Genomic DNA, 25,509 nt, shown 5'->3' with positions numbered 1-25,509 from the left:
GGCCTGCTGTATACTATAGGCAGAGTGCCAGGGGTTGCCAGTACCCCCAACTTCCTCTGCTTTAAAATGGGCATTACTGGGGCCTCTGGGTGGCTCAGCTGGTTAAGCGTCCGACTCTTAATCTCAGCTCAGGGCACAATCTTAGGGTCATGAGATTAAGCCCCACATCAGGATCTGCGCTGAGCATGGAGCCTGATTAAGATTCTCCTTCCCCCTTTTCCTCTGCCCCTCCCACCCCCAACATTTACACTCCGCTCTCTCTCTCTTAAAAAGAAAAAAAATGGGGATTATAATATTACCCTTCATACATGTCAAGTGCTTAAAGCAGAGCCTGGCTCATAGTAAGTGGAGATCACCAACTACATACCTGGTAGACAATCAGCCCCAGGAAGCCAAGGGGCCTGCTTGGCCTTCCTCTGTGTCCCTGGCACCTAGAACAGGGCATGACTCATAGCTGGTGCTCATTATACATCTTAAATGAAGCTCATCAATTAAGCAAAAGAGGGCATATGGCTCCTTGAAAACAATGTGGAGTTTGGTGTCAATGGGCTTAGAGTTTGGTCCCATCTCAGCCACCTGCGTGCTGTGAAACTGAATGCAAGTGACATGACCTACTGAACACCCATGTTCTCATTTAGTTCATTGGGTATTTCATGAGATATTTTGCTTTCAGCTGCAAGAGCTATAAACCTACCTGAGTATGGCTTAAGTAGGAAGGAGCTGGGGGACCTCCCCTACAGGATAGTGGATTCCTCCAGCTCAGCCCTGCCACAGCTCTCCAGAAGTCTCTGTGTACCTCCAAACAACCCCTCCTCCTCCTGAGAGCTGCCACCATTCCAAAACTCCCCAAAGCAACGAGGCCCTAGAGTTAGCTCTCTAATGTCACTGGCACTTGTCCTCAGGAAAAGACCCTGTGTGGCCTGTCAACAGCAGTAAGAGAGGCAGACTAGGGTGAGAGAGAGGAGTCCGGCCCCAGGCCCACCCACTGACACAAGGCTCACACAGAGCAGGAAAACAGTCCAGCCATCAGCATCAAGAGAATGCAGGCAGCATGGGGACTCTCAAGGCCCCGCCATGGACCAGGGAACCAAAGCAAGCAGTCAGTACCGGAGCATCACAGCAAGGAACACAGAGTGGCCAGAGTGTGGTGGGTCTCAAGAGGGGAGGTCAGGGGGTACCTGGGTGGCTCGGTGAGTTAAAGCCTCTGCCTTCAGCTCAGGTCATGATCTCGGGGTCCTGGGATCGAGCCCGACATTGGGAATCTTCGCTCAGCAGGGAGCCTGCTTCCCCTCCTCCTCTGCCTGCCTCTCTGCCTACTTGTGATCTCTCTCTCTCTCTCTCTCTCTCTCTCAAATAAATAAATAAAATCTTTTTTAAAAATTAAAAAAAAAATTAAGAAAAAAAAAGAGGGGAAGTCGGGAAGGAACTGGCAGAGGTAGGTCAGGCAGGACCAATGGAAGCCAGGGCTGAGGGTGGGTGGGAGTTGACATCCTGCAGGAGGGCTGAGGAGAGACCGGGATCATCCTGTGTATTCTGTCTTCACTGCCACATGGAGGCCAAGAGCACAGGCAGTGCAGACCCCCTGAGCAGAAAACGACCGGCAGATGACAGAAGACAAGGAAAGGCTGCAGAGCAAGAGGCCAGGGTGAAGGTGGGGACCACCCAGGAAAATAGGGGAAAGAGTGAAGGATGAATGACGGTGAGGGTGCACCACCAGCAGGAACTGAAGTTTCACCACCGGGAAAGGCAGGTGAGTTGACACACTGCTGGTGGTAACTACGGCCAGACACTTGGGAACAGACCAGATGGGGCAAAGCAGCATGGCAGGCTGGGGGTGCTGGCGGTGTGGGGGAGCCCGGGGAACACATTTTCCCCGAGCTCCCCATTAATTCAGACAACAAGGGCAACATGACCAGAATGGGGCCGCGCACACCAAACATGCATGAGTGAGGGCAGAGGTGAGCGAGCAGTCCCTGGTCTGTCTGAAGAGTGACAGGCTCCGAGGGAAGGGGGACTCAAACTGTTGTCACAACAGCTGTGCGTTTGCCCAGCGCTTTACCGGCTCTAGGAGGAAGGAAACCACAGGGGACCCACCCCGCCAAGTGACACCAAGTATCAGCACTACAGGTGAGTCCTGGCTTCCGGGGCAGGCATGGCTGTCTTGTACCCAGACAGCAGCACCTCCAGCCTCCATCTGCTCTTCTGTAAATGCCACACCATCCCCCACAAGATCTTTTGGCCCAGGGCCTGAGTGGAGACAGAGTGTGGCCCTGGCATTGGCGCTGGCATGGGGAGAGCACCCAGTGAACAGGGAATTGTTCTTATGCATCCTGTCCTTTCACCCACAAAGCAGCACTTCAGAGGAATCCTCAAAGGCTGCTCACTGTTCACTGTGGAATGTTCCAGTGTGATGATGACATAAAGCACAGCCTTTGGTGCCAACTAATGTGTCAAGAGCCCCCTGTTGAGAAAACCTGAGTGCTCAGCGCTGTGTGTACGGTCAGACTCCAGGTTCCCCTGGACTCCGCCCACTCCAGGAGATGCTCAGGTGGGGTTTGCTGCCCCACAGCTGGGGACACCTACATGGGTGAGAGGGGGTAAGCAGAGCTGGTAGAGCTGACCTATGTCTGCTGTTACTGTCCCTTCTGCCTGCCTCTCTGGGGAACACTGGAGCCCGCCAGACCTCTAGGGGCTGGGTGCAGGTTTGAAGGGGCTCTAGAAAACTGACTTCTTTCCAAGTCATTTCAGAACAAAACAGGTGCCTAGGAATTCCTGATGGAAGGATCATTCTTAGAGTAAGATGCTGTCTTAAATTTGCTTCCAACGTAGTCTGGGGCAATGATAGCAAAAAACTACAGCTTCTTGTTGATGTCCTCCTAAGTTCCCATACATCCCATGTAAACCATATCAAGGTCTTCCTCTTTCTCCTTTTTAAAAAAAAAATAATTTTTTTAAAAATAATTTTTTTAAAGATTACTTATTTATTTGAGAGAGAGAGAGAGAGAGAAGGAGAGCATGAGCAAGGGGGAGGGGCAGAAGGAGGAGAAGCAGACTCCCCGCTGAGCTGGGAGCCCAACATGAGGCTCGATTCCAGGAACCAGAGATCATGACCTAACCCAAAGGCAGATGCTTAACCTAATGAGCCACACGGGCGCCCTCTTCTTTCTCCTTTTTGAGCCTAGGATTGACAGAAGAGACACCTCCTTCCTCAAAGGAATCAAAGACATAACCTGAATTTTTTTTTAAGATTTTATTTATTTATTTGACAGAGATCTATAAGTAGGCGAGAGAGAGAGGAGGAAGCAGGCTCCCCGCTGAGCAGAGAGCCTGATGCAGGGCTCAATCCCAGGACCCCGGGATCATGACCCAAGCTGAAGGCAAAGGCTTTAACCCACTGAGCCACCCAGGCGCCCCTAACCTGAAATTTTAATTTCAGTTCTTTAAAGTCTTTTTCACCCTCGGGAAATCAATGACCCCTCAGACTGTGATAGTTTGCCACCCTTAGCATTCCAAGAAGTCAAGGACAGATACTATGATTCCCATATTGCTTTTGAGAACTATAGAGGTGAAGTCAGTTGAGAGAGAGCATACCCAAGACCACATCCAGGCACCAGCCAGGCTGGGAAAAGCACCAGGTCTCCCAGACTCCCAGCCAAGACTCCAGTTGACCTGCCTCCTTTTGGAGGAAATGCTCACTGGGACAGGAGCTTCTGGGGTGAGCCATAGGTCCAGGACATCAAACCTGGTCTCTATTCTTGCGAGGGCAATGACGGGCCCACCCCCACGGCCCCATCTTTGAGTTATTTTAATGCTGGTTATTTCCTGCCAGGCTGTTCTGTCCCACATATGAGCAAAATCTAATTAGAGAGTGAAGAAAATAACAAAAGAAAAACTCAAGCCCCATGAAGTCAGTTACTATGATTTTTATAGACCGTAGTGGAGATGGAAAAGTTCTGTTCCAACCAACCCCTTGCAAAGATTCCAAGAAAGTCTTATGGTGCAAGTCATAAAGATCAAATGTCTCCTCTGCAATTACTTTTTAAAATTCCACAAGGTATTATTACTCTGAGGGTGCTGGCCCACACCTGTGGCCCTGGTGGTGTCAAGAGGCACAACTGGGCAACCACAGGAGGTTGCAAAGGAAGGATATGCCCAGCCAGGCTGAGTTAAAGGACAAAATGCCCCAAACTCATCAGCCCCATTAACTCATAACTCAATAGCTTTAGAACTTTCCACAATGCTCACTGTCTTTCCTTAGTGTCCAGCAACTACCACCACCAGTAAAAAATGCCCTGATTCTGTCAAGTTGTTTAAATTGCCCTGTGTGGTCCTTCGCTCACCCTGCAGATAAACAAAACAAGCTGACACTAGATATATGCTTTGTTGAATAGCTAATAATTTCACAGTAATGTATGAGTGAAGCTCTCCAGAATACAGAAATATTCTGATTCTGCCAATCAGCAATGAACCTTCTGAGGGTTAGGCTGAATCACTAGATTTCCCTGTGCCTCAGTGCGCTCTCCTAGACCTGATAAACCAGGAGGCAACCTTGTATTACTACCAAGGAGATGCAGCAGAGGCTAAGGGGACCAGCACAGTAACTAGGGCAGCCTGCTGCCCTTCCATAATGCATGAGACACCTTCATAAGTGGATTCTTCAAAGAATGGCAGAGACCTACACTCAAACTCTGGGTGGGGATACTTCTACCTGCTAGTCCAATGCCTATCAACTTGGTACAGGAGGGCTTTTGCCTTCAGAACCAGGGAATCTCTTGAGCTACTGGAAACTCCTGGGTTTATGACCTTTCACTTCTCCCTGTTTCTTCCTGCTACTTACAGGCCAGAGTGGCAGAGGGTGGGAAGGACAAAGAAGAGAGGCAAATTCCAACTAGCAAATGACATGGCCAAAAATTTGAGAAGACAAAAGTGTGAATCTCCTGTGGAATTTTAACAATCTGTAGAAACCTACATCTACAGATTATCTCTAATTGACCAAGCCATTTTTTTTAAAGCAACTGGAATTTGTATTTGGGCAATTTGTTTTATCAAACTGTAATTTGATATAATTTCATATTATGTGATAATTCTGAAAGCACTTTTTAAAAAATTCCTTGTGTAATGGAAAACCTGACAGAACATTCAAAGAGGATGTTTCCATATACACCGCAGTGTCTGCCATTATGTCAACTATTGTGTTATTTTTAAATCAACGGGCTGCTTAATAAAAACATTACGAAGCAAAGTGCACACATGGTACCTAATTTTCATACATTATTAACTCTGCTTGAGGTTTTTGTGGGAATTTAAAAAAAAGCAAGCAGGCAGGCATCTGTTCCCATCTGAAATCGTGCAAGCTAATTTTATTTTCTAATTCCCCATTGTTTACAAAAACCCTCTCAAGCATGCAAAAATGATGGGGGGTTGAGGATGGGGGTGTTCAGTTGTCTTTCCTATTATTCTTACTTCACGAAGTCCCATCAGCATACTCCCTCATCGAACAGACACACATAGTGGGGCCTGTTTTAGGCCATTGTGGGATGTGCCAAGGGGTTCAAGGCCAGCCCAGGCATGTGTTTCTCTATCGGTGCAGCTGCCCTCAGATCTCCAAGCTGGCCCACTACAGCAGATGCTACCAGAACCCACCATGTCCCCTAGCTCAGAGATCACTACAGTGTCAGCAGACAACCGCCTGCAATCCCACAACTTTTGGCCTGTACCTCTCTGCCTAAGAACACCACCTGGCCAGGGGCAGGGACTAGCCACAAGTGCAGGGCAGGCCAAATGTATCAGGAAGCCAACACCTCTAGGAATGAGTTCAGCCACCGAGAAATGAGAACTGCGGGGTTCAAAACCCAGCTTCCTCCCCCATCATGGTGCCAACTCTGAAAAAGTCTTATACAGTCCTCCAGAGGGTCCCCAGGGATCAACAACACGGCCTTAGTAGGCTTTTCTCTGCCCTGTCTCACTGTGCTTCCTGGAAGACCTCTATCTAAAGCCTCTTACTCTGGGAGGACCCAAGCCAGAAACATTTTAAACTCATCAAAATTAGCCATATGTTAATGTGATAATTCACTCTGTGTTATCTGTTACTTGACCCTATCTTAAGCAGCGTCCTAACACTGGTTTACACACCTGGCCACTGGAAGGCAGTGGCAATGCTTGGGATCACGCCCCTCGTCACAGCCCTAAAGGATGCAGCAATGTTAAGGGACAACCGAGCAAGCTGGGAGTATAATCCCACAACACTTTATTATATTATATCTGCCGATGCTCTGAACACTGATCACCCATCCCCCTGGCACTCTACATATTCTAGTAGCCAAGACTTTTATGGTGTTGCCCTCCTCTCCCTAACTCTATTACAGAAGAAGGTATCACTGCCCTTTACACTTCTCAACTCTTCATTCTATCAGTGGCCTGGGCTTTTGCTTCGGTGAGGGCTAATTTTAAAATTTCAAGACTTATAGGAAAGGAGTAACCATTTCCCCTCTACTGAAAGAAAAGCAAGGGCCCACAGCCTTTCGGAGGCGAGAGGCCGGCCTTCTTTCACTCCACACACCAAGTGAATGGGTTCTTCTCTCCTCTGTGCCAGTGTGCATTTGTTTTTTAGGCCATAAGCTAAGTGAAGGCAGAAATAACAGGCCACTCTTTGGTCACCATCTACTTTAGACTGAAGTCAACCTCCATCAAGCTGTTGGCACATGTCTAGTTCATAAGCATTCGAACTGCAGCAAAGTTTAAGGAGACACTAAAGCAAGTTCAGTTTTGCTATTCCAGTGCATAATTGGTAACAGAAAACTGTTCATGAGCATTTCAAACTAATAGTGTTCTTTAAATGATTCAAAATGTTTCTTCAATTTGCAAGACTTCAAAAAAGGGGGAGTGGGACGTTTTTTCTGCCCCACTTGGTCTATATGTTGTACAAATGCCAGTGGAGCGGATTTGTGGAACAATGAAGAATTTTTGTGCAAAATAGCAACAGTTCAGAAAAGAGGAAGACATGGGACCCAGAGAAAACAGTGGACATTCTCTGGGAGAGAAATCACTGCCAGGCTTAGGCAAAATGAGGGGTTGGCACCCTGGGGAGCAACCCATCCACCGGGAGCACGGCAAGGGTTCCATATGGGTTCTCACAGAAGAGGCCTCTAGCAAAGAGCAGTTTGGAGCAGCAGGCTTAAATACAGTACTTTCAGTAAAATTTCAAGAAGACAAAGAAAGGTACATAATCCTAGAAAAGCAAAAAGCCAAATAAGACCAAAAAACAAAAAAAAATCCTAAGATTTTTGGTGGTAACTAAGTCTGTGGTACCTAACTGTTCCAGAATCGAGACAATGTAAATATTATTAGTTCAACTAAAAATAATGGTATTGAAAAATAAATAATCAATGATATCCCAATACCAGAAAGATGGAGGGCGTAGAAGGTGAACAGTGCTAACTAAGTAGCATGAAATAATGCCAGAATTTAATATATCAAGAAACAAGAAAAGTTTATTATTTAGGGATAGAGAAGAAAGTGCTCAAAGAAATAGCTTCAAATATGTTAAAGGTGGGGCACCGGGTGGCTCAGTAGGTTAAGCCTTTGCCTTTGGCTCAGGTCATGATCCCAGGGTCCTGGGATGGAGCCCCACGTCAAGCTCCCTGCTCAGCAGTGCAATCTGCTTCTCCCTTCCCTCTGTCCTTACCTCCGTTCATGCTCTCTCTCTCTCTCACTCCTTCTAAATAAAATCTTTTTTAAAAAATATTTTTTAAAAAATGTGTTAGGGGCGCCTCAGTGGCTCAGTTGGTTAAGCTGCCTTCAGCTCAGGTCATGATTCCAGGGTCCTGGGATCAAGCCCCGCATCAGGCTCCCTGCTGAGTGGAGAGCCTGCATCTCTCTCTCTCCCCCTCTGCCTGCTGCTCTGCTTACTTGTGCTCTCTCTCTGTCAAATAAATAAATAAAATCTTTAAAATATATATATATATATATATATATATATATATATATATATATATATGTTAAAGGTGCTCATTTGTGTGGAACAGGAATGGGATAAGGAAAAACAGGCAAAGGGGTTTATTTTTCATTATATGCCTTAAGGAATTACCTGATTTTGAATCAAGCACATAATTACTTTAATAAATAATTAAAAATATGTTTAAGAAAACTCAAAACAGCAGATATAGTTAGCAACAGATCTAATACCATAAAAAAAGTTAATGATTCAGAAAAATCAATTCATATAATCCTTCCAATATCGAGAGGATAAGACTCTAAGCAAAAGGAGTAGAAACTTAGAAGTCAGCTGCAAGACAGAGAGGAGATCAGCGCAAACACAGAAAAAGCAAGCAAAGACATCACTGGAGAACAAACCCCGGACTACGGAAGGGCTCAAGAATATCCTAGAAGGACCAACCATCAGGGAAATTTAAAAGAAATTCACAGAGGCCACCTGTCTTCTCTTCCATGACACTAAGCGCCACTGTAGAGCCAGGACACAGGAAATATTAATAAACCGTGTGTCAGAGGAATAAAAGAATACTGTGTGATGACAGATGGGTGGACAAAGGGAAGGAAGAAAGCCAACCAAGCATCAGGATGATGCCTACAGAGTCTGAGAGTAAAAGATGGTGACCCAAAAATTCAGAATACCCAGGACGTTTGCAAACATGCAAGTATTCAGAATGTATTACAGCCATTCACATCCTCAAAAAAAATGCATAAATAAATTACTCATAGAACTAGAGCCTCTTAAGAGAGTAATAAAGGAAACTGTGTTAAATAATATGACCAATAAAATGAGTATACAAGTTCTAAAACTAGCTGGTATATAGAAAAAAATGTAAATGAGAAATTAATCAAACTTATTGGGATCCAAAAACCCAGATTCACAAGTAATATTTTAAAGTGTGAAGAAATGCCGGGGTGCCTGGGTAGCTCACTCACTTAAGCATCTGACTCTTGATTTTTTTTTTTTTAATTTTTTTTTTTTTTCTGACTCTTGATTTTGGCACAGGTCATGAGTCTGCCTGGGATTCTCCCACTTCCTCTGCCCCTCCCCCAGCTTTCTTGCTTGCTCGCTCTCTCTTTCTCTCTCAAAAAAAAAAAAAAATGTTTTTTTAAAGAAATGAAGAAATACAAACAATAAGCTTATGAAAAGAGTTCAACTTTACTAGCAATCAAATTGATGCACATAAAAACAAGATACAATATAATTACTCATCAAGTTGACAAGGATTAAACAATGATAATAATCAGACTTTGCAAGGGTCTGAGGAAAGGAACATTATATATCATTGGTGGAGAGTGTAAATTCGGTCCTTAGGGGTGCAACTTGACAATGCTCATTTCAAAGCACTAAGCACAGTATGACCCAGCAATTCCACCTCTTCAGATTTATCTTGTGGAAAACAAGTGGCTTGGTACACAAAGATACATATGAAAGGATGTTCACTGCACTAATTTTTACAACAGTAAAAACTGTGGAGCAACCTAAAAGTTCACAAGAAAAGGGTTCTTTAAATAAATTAGGGGACATTCTGTACAAACTGATCTAAAGTGTTGCTATGAAAAGCCTGTTGGCTGCAGTAATCAAAAACTAGAACTCCCATCTCCATCATTAAACAAGAAAGCCACGGGTGCCTGGGTGGCTCAGTTGGTTAAGTGCCCAACTCTTGATCTCAGCTCAGATCTTGATCTCAGGGTCCTGAGTTCAAGACCCATTTTGGGCTCCACACTGGGCGCGGGTGTGGAGCCTATGTCAAAAAAGTAAGAAATGTTAGAAAACAAGCAAGCCAGCCAGACACCGCTGCTTAGGGACACACATGTGCTCAAAGCCATTTTGAGAGACAGGACCCAGGCTGACCTGGACAGAGGTCACCAGGACACAGGTGAGGTGGGGGCAGGGACAGGAAGGCTGCTGGGTATAGCATATGCTCTACTCTTAGGCTTAGGAGGCAGATTCTTGTGTGCTTACCTGAATGTTATGCTCTTCACATGCATGTATGTTCCACACGCTCCATACGTTCTCTCCCAGCTAGCAAATGGTGTCATAAATTTTTTAAACACAAGAGTGACAACACTTCATCTTTAGTCACTGCTTTGTCTAAACAGCTCCAGCAATCTGACTTGCCTCCGAAGAGAATATCTAAAGAGGCAAAAACTCTTGATCACAAACTTACAATTCTCAAGTGCACAGCCTGTCAGAGAGAAGGAAGTGCTCTTCAGTAGTATTACTCTGACACTCCCGAGAATTCGACTGAAACCCGGCTCTGGATGCCCCTGCAACAAGGCTGAACCTGCTTAGTCTCAGGGCACACACACAGATACCCACTAGGGGCCAGAGCTGTAGCACTCAAACTTCCTCTGAAATTTGACGTTTGCTATCACTACCATTTACTTCTAAGAAGAAATGTTAGCTAACCCCCACAAAACTCTCGTGAATGCAATTTGTGTGGGAGAAAATATTTGTGAAAGCATCCACTATAGTTTCAGTACAAACAAAAGCTGCTCCACCCCACTCTGAGATAAATTTGTAATTAGGCACGACTCAGTTCTCAGGATGCTATCAGGAGTATCACCTCCTGAGGGAAAGTTTGCTAACAATGAAATGAGAGCAGAGAAGCGTCACTCACACAGCCATCCATCCTACTGTTTGGATTCTCTTGACTCAAAATACACATAGTATGAGACAGTCCCAGGAAACAGTACAGATGCTTCTCCTCACCCATCAGCCCCACTCTGCGCTATGAGGAAGACCTGAACGGGTCTGAACATCCCAAACAGGTATTGTTGTCAAGTGTCCTGTGCCAATAAGGTCCTAAAAAGACTTGACAACCTTTGGGCTACTCTACTTTGCCCTACTTTCCTGATTCCCACAACCAGACACCAAAAGAGAGAGGCTGAGCAGCAACAACCTGTGTGGAACTGGGGCTGGCCCCTGCTGCTCCAAGATGCTGTTAGCATTTTCCAGGAGCTAGTTGAAAAGAAAGACTCTCTGGTTCCACTCAGACTAGCAGATCAGAGCCCATGCTGGACCAGACCTCCAGGGGGGTTCACGGGCACCTAAAATTTAAGACACACTGGGCTGAAGGACTTGTCTTAAACTGAGGATGGAGAGGGAACACCATCTTAAATTAGACTGCAGCAAGCTGCTTTGGAGAGGGGTTAATGGAGCTTGTGGGGAGAGGGAGTATTGCCCAGCGCCCAGCCATGCCTTGCTGGGGCCTCTGACCAGAAGTCACAACACCGTGAGTGCCTTCCCTCTTTCCACACCTCAGGGGAACCTTTCAGCCAGCTTATCCCTCCAGCCTTGTAGTGAAGGGGTTGCTATCATCCAGCAAGTGGTCTATGCCTGATACCAAGGCCAGGGGGCCAGGAGGGGCTCATCAGATTCTGAGTCAATGGAAGAGCTGAATCCAAACCCCTCCAGGCTTCTCTCCCTCCACCACCCCTACACACACAAACACACACTCTCCCAGCTCCTGGCCTCCGGCTCCTAACCTCCTCTTCCTCCTCCAGCCAGCCACACTGCCCATGGGAAACCCCTCTTTGACCAATACAACCAACTTCTGTAACTTCTCAAAAACCAACACCCCACCCCCACCCCATCAGCTTCATGGAAGGGGGATACTGAGTGCAAGGGATTCTAGGCCTCCACACTACTGTCAAGGGTAGCTTCATTTAATCTGTTTTATACATGTGCTCGCTTCGGCAGCACATATACTAAAATAATCTGTTTTATACACTCTAGTTCTGCATGGGGCTTTAGCTAAAATGCAAGATTCCACACCTAAAGAAGTATGAAAAGGACTTACAGAGACTTCTGCAACTACCTAACAATGTTCCCTGCCTCATCTTGTCTCCTTCCAATCTATCCTGTACTCAGCCACAGATGCGGTCAAAATGCCAAGTCGATGGATGTGTATATAGCCCTCCCTAGCAGCATTATTCATAATACCCATCAAGTGAGGCAACACAAATGTCCGTCACATGACAAACAGATGAATAAAATGTGGTAGAGCTAAACAATGGAGTATTATCTGGAAATAAAAGGACTGAACTAGTGTTGTATCTTACAATGTGGATGAACACTTAAAACATTATGCTAAGTGGAAAAAAAAAAAAAAAAGCCAAGCAGCACCAAAGACCATATATAGAGCATGATTCCATTTATTTGAACTGTCCGAGGCAGGCAAATCTGTAGACGCAGAAAAGAAACACACTGCTGCCTGAGGCTGGAGATGGGGGCGGAATGGGAAGCAAGAGCTAAAAAGCGCTGGGCTTTTCAGCGGTGATGGGAACGTTCTAAAAGCCATTGTGGGGATGACTGCACAATTCTGAACATAGTAAAAGTCACTGAACTGAACTGTACACTTAAAGTGGGTGAACTGTATGTGAATAATATCTCAGTAAAACTGTTGAAAAAATAAAGTCACTCCCCATTTAGAACCCTTCAAGGGTGGCACTCCATTTCCGAAGGATCAAGTCAATGCACCCTCAGTGTCCTCCAGAAAATTCTCCTTGAACTGGCCTGAAAGTGCTTCATTTCTCACTTCTCTTCCCCTTGCCTTTCATGCTGTAGGATGTCTAAACTCTCCCAAACCCACCCCATCACCCTGTTTCCTGCCCAGGCCTGTGTGCATGCCTAGACTCCCATTATCACTCCACTCCTAATCATCTTCAGAGCCTCAACTTCAGCATCCTGGTCTTCTCTGGGAGCTGGACTGAGGGCCACCTGCCAGCCCCCAGAGCAGTCCTGCCCCCAGCACCGCAGGAGCTCGGGAAGCATCCAGTCTGGCCTGCAGCTCTAGAGCTCACAATCAGCTCTGACCAGGCTTACGTGCATGCAGCCAAGCACTGGGCCTGACACCAGCACCTTGCCACAGCCTGCCTAGGAAGGTGCATGCCATCCCTCCACCAATTCCCCCACTGCCACAGGCCCCAGCAACAGAAGCCCACACACCATCCTCACCGGCTCTCAGTTCACAAAGCCAACGGGCTCCTAAAATACAAAGACAGTAATTCTCCAAACTTAGTCTCCAACATTTGCTTTCTCTGGTAAAGAGAAAGTCACTCCCAAGCCCTTTCTCCCCACCCTTCCATTGGCAACTGACATCTTAAGAAAATACTGTTTCCCCATCTCCTCAGTCTGGACTGGACTGGGAGCAAAAGTGCAACAAAATGGCAGCAAACCATACCAAAGCCCTGGGATTAAATCTGGATCTTCCACAGCAGGCAAAGGAGCGACACTCCCTACTGAGACCACCTTCCTGAGAAGAGGAGTAGAATTCCCAATCAGCCAACATGGCTCCCTCAGAAACCTCTCCAAGATGTCACTCTCTTCACGTCCATGCACAAAGTAACTAAATTTTGGTACCAACATCTTACATTTACACTGATGATTAACTGGGCTGAATTACGTCAGTACTCTGTAAGGACAAAACCTGAATTGACACACACACACCCATCATTGCTGTGTTTGTGGTGTGAGATCACTTATACAGTGCAATTCTGTGATGAGAATTAATATAAATATGGGCTCACAAGCAGACAAGTAAATTGCACAATTTTCAATTATGACATCAAGATCAGGAACATTTCTGGACAAATAGATGAAGAATGAGTTTGATGAAGCAGAAAAAGAAAATGCCTCTGCTGTCACTAGGAAGGTCAGGCTGGCAAAATAAATGTCTAAATATCAGGTTCAATCAGTATTCACAGGCCAGCTATGCCAGAGGCCTTTCCATGCCACACCCATTCATTCAGACACATCCCTGAATCTGTGAGGAGCCCGAAAAAGTGAACTTGAGGACAATCCAATGTTTTGGCACCAAGCAACCTCTTCCACGAAGACAAAACCATCCAGATGGAGAGAGCAGCACACAAAGATTCCAGTTCTCTGGAACCAAGCACAGCACCCAAATGAGTGGAAAGAGCCCAAGTAGAGCAGAGAGAGGCAGGCTTCCAGCATTCCTCAACATCTGCCTCTGACCACCCAGGAAGGCCTGTCTCAATTCCAAGGGATAAATACCACACCAGACACGGACCAAGATGCGGGAATGAGAGAAAGTGCTGACCATGCCTTGGAGGTTTCTTGCTAGACATCCACTGAAGCACAGTTGTAACTGGGAGGCCAAGTCCAAGAAAATGCTGATGTAGTACAATGACGACACTGACTGCTGTCTCGGAGAGAGAGATGTAGTCAACTGAAAACAGACTGTGACTAGGAGTTAAGGTCTAAGGATGAGACAACCTGGGGAGTGCCTCAGAGTTCAAAACAAGACTATCATGGAATCTTACTCAAGATGACCATGGCATCTTACAGAAAATATTAGCAAAAAGTAGCTCCTGTGGGTGCCTGGATGGCTCATTCAGTTAAGCACCCAACTCTTGGTTTAGGCTCAGGCCAGGATCTCATGGGCCATGAGAATGAGCCCCGAGAATGAGCCCCATGTTGGGCTCCACACTCAGCGGGGATTCTGTTTGGGATTCTTTCACTCTCCCTCTCCTTCTGGCTTTGCCCCACTTGTGCACTCCCTCGCACACACTTTCTCTCTAAAATAAATAAGCCCCTCTTACACTGTTGGTGGGAATGCATGTTGATGCAGCCACTTTGGAAAACAGTATGGAGGTTCCTCAAAAAATTAAAAATAGAGCTACCCTACGACCCAGCAATTCCACTACTGGGTATTTACCCCAAAGATACAGATATAGTGAAAAGAAGGGTCATATGCACCCCAATGTTTAGAGCAGCAACGTTCACAATAGCTAAACTGTGGAAAGAGCCAAGATGCCCCTCAACAGATGAATGGATAAAGAAGATATGGTTCATATATACAATGGAATACTACTCAGCCATCAGAAAGGATGAATACCCAACTTTTGCATCAACATGGACGGGACTGGAGGAGATTATGCTGAACGAAATAAGTCAAGCAGAGAGAGTCAATTATCATATGGTTTTAGTTACTTGTGGAACATAAATAATAACATGGAGGACAGTAGTAGAAGGAAGCGAAGAGTGAAGGGGGAAAAATCGGAGTGGGAAAAAAACCATGAGAGATTATGGACTCCATGAAACAAACTGAGGGTTTTAGAGGGGACGTGTTGGGGGATGGGTTAGCCGGGTGATAGGTATTAAGGAGGGCACGGATTGCATGGGGTACTGGGTGTCATGTGCAAACAATGAATCATGGAACACTACATCAAAAACTAATGAAGTACTGTATGGGGGCTAACGTAACATAATAAAATAAACAGATCCAAAATTTAAAAAATAAAAAATAAGTAAAATAAATAAATCTTAAGCAACAACAACAACAACAGTGGCTCCTGCTAAGGCACAATGCACTTGTCAGATGAGAGAACTAGATCCAACAGAACTGGGCCCAACAGAACCAGACCCAACAGAAACAAATTCTGTCAAACTTCTGACTTCACCACAGAAGCTAAGGAATAGCTTCATAACTATTTCCTCATAAAAATATAAATACATGTAGGGATGCCTGGGTGGCTCAGTCAGTTAGGCATCTGACTCTTAGTTTCAGCAGAGGCCCTGATCTCATCGGGGTCATGAGACTGAGCCCCGTGGCGGGCTCTACACTCAGCGGAGAGTCTGCATCTCTTCCTCTCCCTCTGCCCCTCCCCCTGCTTGCGCCTTCACAAACACTCTCTCTAAAAATAAATAAAATATTTAAAAAAAACTTTAAATAAATCCATTTAACATCCATTCCATTACTTAAAAAAAAAAAAAAGGAGGCAGCATCTTAGTCCAATTTCCATTATGTAAGGACTAGCTTGCTCTGGACAGGTCGCTGACAGCTGACACATTTCCTTCCTTGGAAGTCTTACACAAAAATGGAATAGATTCTCAATTATCTGAAACCAAAATAATATTTGCAAATACTTTAAATCTTGCCAGAGGAATGGACGGCTCTTCTTTTTAGGACAATTTGGAGAAAAATGAAAAAATATATACTATTTAATGCCCATTACAGATCCCAAATCATGTTCTAGGTTAGAAACATAATACATAAACTATGACTGAGTTATAGGACAATATTCATGTTACTGTTTGTCTTGATAATAATAAAATATTTACCAATGGAATTTTGAAATCTATTACCACTTAGTATAATAAGCCTATTTATTAAAAACAATCAGCAACTATGGTAGAAGAACTGAGGTTTCTGGCCATGGAATTCTCAAATAAGGCTGAGGACAAATAGCAGACAAAACACAAAAGCTCAGGGAATACAAGTCTTAGAGCACAACCCCAACCTCTGTCTCCTAGCTTTTTCTTTTCTGAGCACTTGCAAGCCTACATATCCACTCCTTTTAGGTATGTGATTTTTACTACAGATTCCTGAATACTGTGAGGCTTCCTGGACTGAAACATGGCTTGCTACCTGGTGCCTGAATTTTATCTTCCTAAATGCAGCCCAGTGTTTTCACATGTCCCCAGCAGATGCGGACCTGAAGCTGGCAACAAGCAGTAGTGTCAGGTGAATGAGAAGGAACACCTCATTCCAAACAGTGGTCATTTTTTAGATTTGTATGGCATTTCCCCCACAAATTTTCCAGTGCAAGGGCCTCTTGGAGAAAAGAAAGGAGGCTTTTTCCTCACACACTCCAGGTTCCACATCTCTAAACTGGCACCATTTGGATGAAGTCAACATGCTTAAAGGTGGACCGTCCTCTACATGCCCCTTGCTTGGGCTAAAAGTGTCCAGAAAGAAGCGAAAGCATGTACCCACCTCCCTAGTTCTCTCTCCTCCTCTTTCTCTTACGTCTCCCTAAGAGGAAGGACTCTGGGACCAAATTCCAGAATATTGCTGGGTCCAGTTTGTTAGCAAGAAAGGTCACTTGGTGTTAAAAAGTCACACACATGGGGCCTCTGTCTCTCTTTTCCACTTCCTTTCTCTATACAATTTGGATGGGTGCTCAAGGCTGGTCCATGACAACATAAGCCACTCATCAACCTAAATCAATGTGTATGGACTCTGAACTTCAAAGCCTGATGCCATCCTTCAGGCAGTAATTATTCTAACCTGTACTAACATAGGACATTCTTAATTTCCCATGAACATCTACAACCACTGTCTTAATCACTTCCCTGCTTTGCTACTCACTGCTGTCAGCTTGTCCTTGTTTATGGGATTCTCCACACTGTACCTAAAATTGGCATTTATACTCTGATGTAACTTTAGTGTTTATAATCAAGAACTCATATAAAAACAGAAAAATAGGAAAACACTATTTATTAAGGCAAAAAAGAACATCACTCTTCTGTAGAACAGGAGCTCTGGACACCTAACTATATTTCTTAAACTAGAACATTGTGCTCAGAGGCACCACTCTTGACACACCTCAGTGGGAGGTGCTCTCCTTTCCTGCCCATTCACTCTGCCCCCATTCCTCCCTGCTGACAGAATTCCTACTGAGTGCACCCTTGACCAGCTAGATCCCTCAGGGGCCACAGTTTAAGCCATCATGGCCTACGTACCCCATGTATCTTGCCAGGTATTGAGTGAGACAAAAGTATGAAACAGGATGCCGGCCAACAAACATGATAGAAGTTTCCTAGATAGAGGTTTTGGGGAAGGTCCTAAAAAGGGACATGAGAGAGAGAAGGGGGGTGGGGTTATGGACATTGGGGAGGGTATGTGCTTTGGTGAGTGCTGTGAAGTGTGTAAACCTGGCGATTCACAGACCTGTACCCCTGGGGATAAAAATACATGTTTATAAAATTTAAAAAAATAAATAAAAAAGGGACATGAGATAGAGATGGTCCTTCTGACTCTGGCCACTGCCATCTGTCTGCATGAAACTCCTGGAAATATGCTTAGAAAGGTGAATAAAGGCAAAACCCTTAGAAGGGTAAGTGGAAAATATAAGGAACCTGGACCTGGTGGAACTTACTTGCATCACTATGTTAATGAAGGCTGACCTTTAAATGCTTTGTTATGTGATACAATAAATGTCTCTATAATTTAAGTCACTTTAAAAGTTTTTTAGACCTATTGCCAAAATGTACAAACTCACAGAACCATCAAGTGTAGGAAGCAATAGGTTAAATGTTGTTACTCTACTCAAGAACTGGCACAAGCACGCGTGTAACGTCTGCGAATCCCCTGTGACAATCTCTTGTGTTATTAAATAAGTCACAGTCTTTAGTATACATTGCACCTTCCTGTGCACATTACACATTTACACCTGCATATTACCATGTAGAAGTATAAACACAAAACCAAGTACACTGAAGTGTGAAACGTGAACCATGTGCTGAAAATCAGAGCTCACTGCAGAAAACAGAATGTTTGGACTATGATGATCATTTCTTTTTGTGATCAGCCTGACAATAGGCTCTACTCCACAAACTAAAAATTTTGGAAACACTGAATCCTTTAGAACATGCCTGGTTTGGTGAATGAGTTACCCAGGCAGTGTACGTGAAGCTGGCTAAGTTTTCTAAGATAAAACTATTATTTTTTTTTAAGATTTTATTCATTTATTTGACAGACAGAGATCACAAGCAGGCAGAGAGAGAGGAAGGGAAGCAGGCTCCCCGCTGAGCAGAGAGCCCAATGCAGGGCTCGATCCCAGGACCCTGAGATCATGACCCAAGCCGAAGGCAGAGGCTTTAACCCACTGAGCCACCTAGGCACCCCCAAGATAAAACTATTATTATCAGTAGTCTGCCTCACGATACAGCAAAGCAGCACTTCTCCTGCCCTTTCCAGGACTTCCCATGGCCAGGGACATGTCAGTGTCTGGAGACATTTTTGCTTGTCACAGCAGGGTGGAGGAACTACTGGCATCAAGTAGGCAGAGGCCACAGATGCTGTTAAACATCCTGCAAGGCACAGGCCAGCCCCCAACAATAAAGAATTATCTGGCCTAAAATGGCAATGGTGTCAAGTTGAGAAGCCCCAGTCTAAAGCGATGTTGACTCCTTCCACAAACCAGACACAAAAAATTGATTTCATTAACTTAATAATTAAATCTCCAGCATTTATTTTATGTTGTGTCTGTGTTTTATGCTCACAGAAAAAAAGGACAGTATTTTCAGATTTCAAGGGAACCCGGTATACAAATTTCAGGCTTGCCTGAAATCTGCTCTATTTGAATGATGATTTACAAAGTTCCAATCAGCCATTTACCCAGCATTTCTAGACTAAGACAGCCCGTTCCTTGAAAGCATACTTTGCAGATTCAGCAAGTCCACCTGCCTATATGATGTCTCTTATTCTGCCCTCAACAGTGCAGCCTTCAGAGTGTGCCTGTGATGAACAAGCACAGTCCCCAATGATACAGCTGGATTGTAAAATTCATGCAGATGATGAATGAGTCAATAAAAAGTACATTTCATCTAGGCCAGATAAACCCAACATAAAAGTGTAAATCTCTAATCAGGCATACCCTTAAGAAAAGTTATGAAATGTGGTGGGTATCTTCTATTCACGTGTAAATCTTTCCCATCCCACCGACATGACCATCCTAGTCACCTTCGCTTAAAATGCATATGCCTAATTCCACAGGGCATGTTGTACCTGACTGCACCGTCTCTGTGCCTTTCCACCACTGGATTCTAACCCAGTGTCCCAGGTATGTTAGGATTCCGAGAGAAGAGAGTTACCAGGACTGAGCAGAGTGGTCAAGGCCTACCTTCAGGGGACGCCATTCTCAGACTATGGTTCAAATGCATCCACTCAAGTTGTAAGAACACAGGACTACACCAAAGGAAAGGGCACAGGGAGACAAGAGAGGGGCCTGAATGAGGTGTGTGCTGGCCAACATGTGCATTAAAGAATGGATGGCCAGGGCAGACTTGTCATCTGGAGCCTGGCTAACAGATATGGATCAGAGGAAAACAGTGCCAAGACCGTCATGGAACCCCAGGACGGCTCCAACTCAATTCTAGAGAACTACCTGAAGAAATGGTGTCTCCTCATCTCCCATGATGCACAGATGCTGATATGACGCCCTGTCCCTCCTCCAGGTCAGAGCACAGGGCTGGAGCTAACGAAGAACCATTGCTGCCTGCCCAGCCACTGCAGCTTCCCATCTGTCTCTATCATCACCCCAAATGACCTTCAGAGTCTGCAGAATGTTTTCGAACTCAAAAGGAACCAAGAATGGTTTTGAAAGTGGGAGCAAAAAACACTTCTCACAAAAAACCACGCGTCCCAGATGGGTTTACAGACACATTCAAACAACATTTAAGGAACAGATCATTCTAATCAGATAACATGTTTCCAAAGTAACAGAGAAGAGAGAAAAAGAGAGAACACACCCAACTCATTAATTCTAAGAGATAATACTAACTGGATTACAAATCAGATAATAATAGAGCAAAAAAAAAAAAAAAAGGAAAATGTAAGCCTCATAAACAAAGAAAAGCTCTACTCGGGAGCGTGGGTGGCTCAGTTGGATAAGTGTGGGTTCTTTTTTATTTTTTTTTTTTAAGATTTTATTTATTTATCTGACAGAGAGAGATCACAAGTAGGCAGAGAGGCAGGCAGAGAGAGAAAGGAGGAAGCAGGCTCCCTGCTGAGCAGAGAGCCTGATGCAGGGCTCGATCCCAGGACCCTGAGATCATGACCTGAGCCGAAGGCAGCGGCTTAACCCACTGAGCCACCCAGGCGCCCGGTAAGTGTGGATTCTTGATCTCAGCTTAGGTCTTCACAACCTCTGTGTTGGGACCATGGCGCCTACTTAAAAAATAATAAATAAAACCAGATAAAAATAAAAGAAAAGCCCTATGCAAAACTTAACAAACCAAATCTAGCAAAATAATGATGTATCATGACCAAAACTGGCTTTTGTCAAGAAATACTAGGACAGGGGTGCCTGGGTGGCTCAGCTGTTTAAGGGTCTGCCTTCAGCTGAGGTCATGATCCCAGGGTCCTGGAATCGAGCCCCACCTTGGGCTCCTGGCTCCATGGGAAGCCTGTTTCTCCCTCTCCCATTTCCCCTGCTTGTGTTCCCTCTCTTGCTGTCTCTCTCTCTCTCTCTCTCTCTCTCAAATAAATAAATAAATAAACAAAAAAGAAATACAAGGATAGTTGAACGCTAGAAAATTAGTCTGCTTCACTACACTAACAGGTTCAGTGGGGGAGGACCCATGTGGTTGCCTCAGAATGATGAACACTGCTTGTTAAAATTCAACATTCACACATGTTAAGAAAGTAGAAAAAGAAAAGGACTTCCTTAAACCTGATAAAGAATATTTATGAAAATACAACAACCCAACTCTATAGCAATCACCATCTCAATGGCGAAACAAGAGAAGCATGTCCTTTAAAATTAGGAAAAGACAAGTTTCCTCTCATCACTTCCGTTCAGCATCCTACTGAAATACTAAGTGCAGTAAGATAAGTAAAGTAAATAAAAGGCAAAGAGATGATAATGCCAGAAGTAAAAACTGTCATAATTCTCAGCTGGTATGACTACATGGAAAACCCAAAAGAATCTATAGTCTATAAATTGTAAAGTATTAGAAAGTTTGTTTAACAAGGTTGTTGGATATAATACCTAAATTAATATATGTGTCCTCAGAAACAAAATCCAGCCCAGGAAATAGTTAAATCACACTTAACACGTAAATAAGCTTTTAAAAACAACCAGTTAGGAGTAAAAATGAGGATCTGCTGATAAAGCACTAGAAATCCCATAAAGAAGAAGAGAAAGGATGAAAACAGAAAAAACTAAACACATATTTCCTGAAAATCTTAGAAAGGTAATTCAGGAGGAAAGGGCCAAATTTATCTCACTTCTCAAAGGAAAGAGGCCTACTTGCTTAAAAGATTTTCTACAGGTCAGTACAGATGAGGTGACCTGGTTTAAGAATGTTTCATGTCTAGGGACGCCTGGGTGGCTCAATTGATTAAGCATCTGCCTTCATTTCAGGTCATGAACCCAAGGTCCTGGGATTGAGTCCTGCATCGGGCTCCTTGCTCAGCAGTGAGCCTGCTTCCCCCTCTGCCACTCCCCCTGCTTATGCTCTCTCTCTGACTCTGACAAATAAATAAATAAAAACCTCTAAGAATGTTTATGTCTGATCTGCATTTGTGTTGTTAAGCAGTGCACTTTAACAGTCAATGGCAAAAAAACCATTAGTTATTTTTCTCCCTGCTAAGCCAGACAGAAATAAGTACTGATATACAACCTGAGTATCGCATGTGATCTATTGGCTCTAACACTTTACAAACCAGACAGGGTTCTCCACCCAAATCAGAAAAGACTAAAAATTGGAAGGGGAGGTGAACCATGAGAGACTATGGACTCTGAAAAACAGTCTGAGGGGTTTGAAGTGGCGGGGGAGTGGGAGGTTGGGGTACCAGGTGGTGGGTATTATAGAGGGCACAGCTTGCATGGAGCACTGGGTGTGGTGAAAAAATAATGAATACTGTTTTTCTGAAAATAAATAAATTGGGAAAAAAAAAAGTTATTTACACTTTGATGTTATTACACTTTGAGGTCCAAGCTCTAAGAGAAAATCATCGCCCACTCTTTGACAAAACAAATTATTCTGACAAAATGATTTTAAATGCTTTGCTACATTTTTACATAAAAATAAGTGTCCTAAGTCATAGCAAGGGTCAGGGTCTGGGATGCCGGCACCTCTGTTACGACAGTAGGGATACTCTTGGCAGGAAAATGGCAGTTTTCCCTGTCCCTCACATGTGCCTCTTGGAGGCTTGAGTCCTGGTACACCTCTCAGTCTCTGGCAGCTTGTTTTGGAAAAACAACCCAATCCATAAGATGCTATGCTCTGGAAACACAAAACAAAACGTGTTTTCACAACTCCCATTACAGTAATTATTAGATATGTCATAATGTGACATTCTATGTCACATTTCATGTAAATGTTCCAGCCACTGCAGCTGACAGGAGATTTTTAGGAGCAAATCCCTCAGAAGTCACGTTTTAAAAAATCATCTGCGAAACTGGTCTAGGATGTATCTTTAGATGTGCATAAATAAGAGACACTCTGCCTGGGGCGCTGTTAGAAACTAGGTTAGGACAGCGAGACACAGAAAAACACATAGACACTGAAAATATTCATATATGCAGCAAGTTACACAAAAATACAAAATAGGAGACATGCTCTCCAAGGAAGGACAAAGGCCTGTAGCTCTCTGCTCATGGCGGAGAGGGAAGTAAGTCATGCATCCGTTCTGGCCTCCAGCCAAGGTGAAGAAGCAGAGCACCCAACCACCATCCTGCCTCATTCTGGGTTCCTATGTGGGCCAAAGGGAACATCCAAGAAGTTTTCCCTAACTTGGAGAGGTCTAGGTAACAAGCTGGCATCTTTCCTCCTCAACTGCTTTTTGAAAATTCTCTGAATTTACATATGATGTTATTTTAGATTGAGCCATATAAAATTGCAATACTGGTAATAAAATATGGTCAAAGAGCAACAAGTTCATATGGTTCAACCTAATATAATCTATGTAACATATATTCCTGTATATCACACATTATCAAAATTTTCTATTAGAGATAATATAAATACAATATTGCATCAATTACTGGTGACCTAAAAGGAGCTCTTTGTTCCGTATTTCTAATTTTGAAAAATGTAAGCGTCATTCCACTAACTAATAAGCGTGGATCTCCAACTTTTCATACAAAATAAATCTCTTTATTAAACTGTTACCTGAAACTTCAAAGCCCACTGAGGATTTTTTTGTTTTGTTTTTTGTTTTTTTAAAGATTTTATTTATTTATTTGACAGAAAGAGATCACAAGTAGACAGAGAAGCCGGCAGAGAGAGAGAGGGAAGCAGGTTCCCTGCCGAGCAGAGAACCCGATGCAGGACTCAATCCCAGGACCCCAAGCTCATGACCTGAGCCGAAGGCAGCGGCTTAACCCACTGAGCCACCCAGGCGCCCTCACTGAGGATTTTTAAATCACTGAGGATTTTTGGGGCGCCTGGGTGGCTCAGTGGGTTAAGCCACTGCCTTCGGCTCAGGTCATGATCTCAGGGTCCTGGGATCGAGTCCCGCATTGGGCTCTCTGCTCAGCAGGGAGCCTGCTTCTCTCTCTCTCTCTCTGCCTGCCTCTCCATCTACTTGTGATTTCTCTCTGTCAAATAAATAAATAATTTTAAAAAAATAAATAAAAAATAAAAAAATAAATCACTGAGGATTTTTAAAGACACAAACTAAAGATCCAGTCAGAGAAACTGACAAAGACTGGCTAAGAAAACCCAACTCTACTCTTAAATTGAACCCCTTGTTGCTTCTTTCCATTTGGTTTTCTTTGGCTGTTTTCTTGAGAGGCTTATAAACAAGTTTCCTAGAAACCCAGGCAGATCTTTTCTTTCTTCTATTTTCTCCTAGTTCTTTTCACCTTCTAAATCTTTAATCCTGGCCTATGAACTGCCATATTTTTTTTCAGTTTAAAGGAGAATGGCATACTAATTTCTCCCCTTCCTCTGGCACCCCTCTGTAGAGGAAGTTTTGAATAAACACAAAGTAGCTAGTTAAGTAAAAGGCCTAGCTGATTACATTCAGCTTAAATTCTAAATCTTCTAAGGGGATAGTCAGAAAGATTAAAGTAACAGGCACTCTTGCAATCACAAACCCAAGAGGAGATAAACTTGCTTCGTTATAAAAAATGAGCTACTCTTCCACTTAAATCAAAATTTATAAAATCACAGGCCAGCCTTTTATGTTATTTTTATTTATTTTTTTTAAAGATTTTATTTATTTATTTGACAGAGAGAGATCACAAGTAGGCAGAGAGGCAGGCAGAGAGAGAGAGAGGAGGAAGCAGGCTCCCTGCTGAGCAGAGAGCCCGATGCGGGACTCGATCCCAGGACCCTGAGATCATGACCTGAGCCGAAGGCAGCGGCTTAACCCACTGAGCCACCCAGGCGCCCATGTTATTCTTAAAAGACTGCAAGATTTCCTTCCAGAATAAAGCAAGCCCCAAAATGTCTCAGGCAGGTTAGGTCTTCTCCTTCTATGAGTCAGAAGGCAGACCCTGCATGAGTCTGTGGGCCTCCTCCTGAGACTTGAGGTTGGTCAAGCAGATATCAGAGAAGTGTGCATGTCACAGTGAGAGTCTGGCCTCTGTATGGAGGAGTAAGGACAAGGGATACTGCAGCCCAACCAGTTGGACCCCACGTGCCACAAACCAGAATCTGGAAACATTTTAGAGCTCAGGATCCCACTCAGTCTTAAAACATTGCTTCTTCTTTCTGAAAGTGGAGAAATGTTATAGCCTTTTTTTTTTTAAAGAGAGGAATCTAAATGCTTCTGGGATATCAAAGGGTTTAGATCCTGAACGAACATTCAGATGAACTGAGTGAAAGAATCACATGGATTACATTTGCTGGAAAAAAACACAAGGCTTTGAAAACGGATGGAGAAAGTACCACTAAAACGTGCTGGATTTTATTAAATACCAAATGCCTGAAAAACAGTTTGAAACATACAGTAACCCAAGAGTATGGCAGGGTTGGCCTTTCCTTAGCATAATCTTTTAAAGGATATTAGTAGGTCCAACTTCATTTCA

The 25,509-nt window shown here is 44.0% G+C and overlaps 1 protein-coding gene across 3 annotated transcripts in view; it reads right to left on the bottom strand.

The window, feature by feature from the left end:
* DTD1 (D-aminoacyl-tRNA deacylase 1) overlaps positions 1-25,509 on the bottom strand; it is a 175,087-nt gene that overhangs the window by 20,505 nt on the left and 129,073 nt on the right. Inside the window, exon 7 of one of the 3 annotated variants that reach the window (XR_006386158.1) lies at positions 9,956-10,126. The exons of the other annotated variants lie outside the window; for them this stretch is intronic. The gene's annotated coding sequence lies outside the window, so the exon portion shown is untranslated. The remainder of the gene's footprint in view (positions 1-9,955; positions 10,127-25,509) is intronic. 3 annotated transcript variants of the gene reach the window in all.

Source organism: Neovison vison, chromosome 8 (assembly GCF_020171115.1).
Source record: "Neovison vison isolate M4711 chromosome 8, ASM_NN_V1, whole genome shotgun sequence".
Classification (NCBI taxonomy): Eukaryota; Metazoa; Chordata; class Mammalia; order Carnivora; family Mustelidae; genus Neogale; species Neogale vison.
The sequence above is the reverse complement of the archived record's forward strand: the minus strand, read 5'-3'. Positions and strand labels throughout refer to the sequence as shown.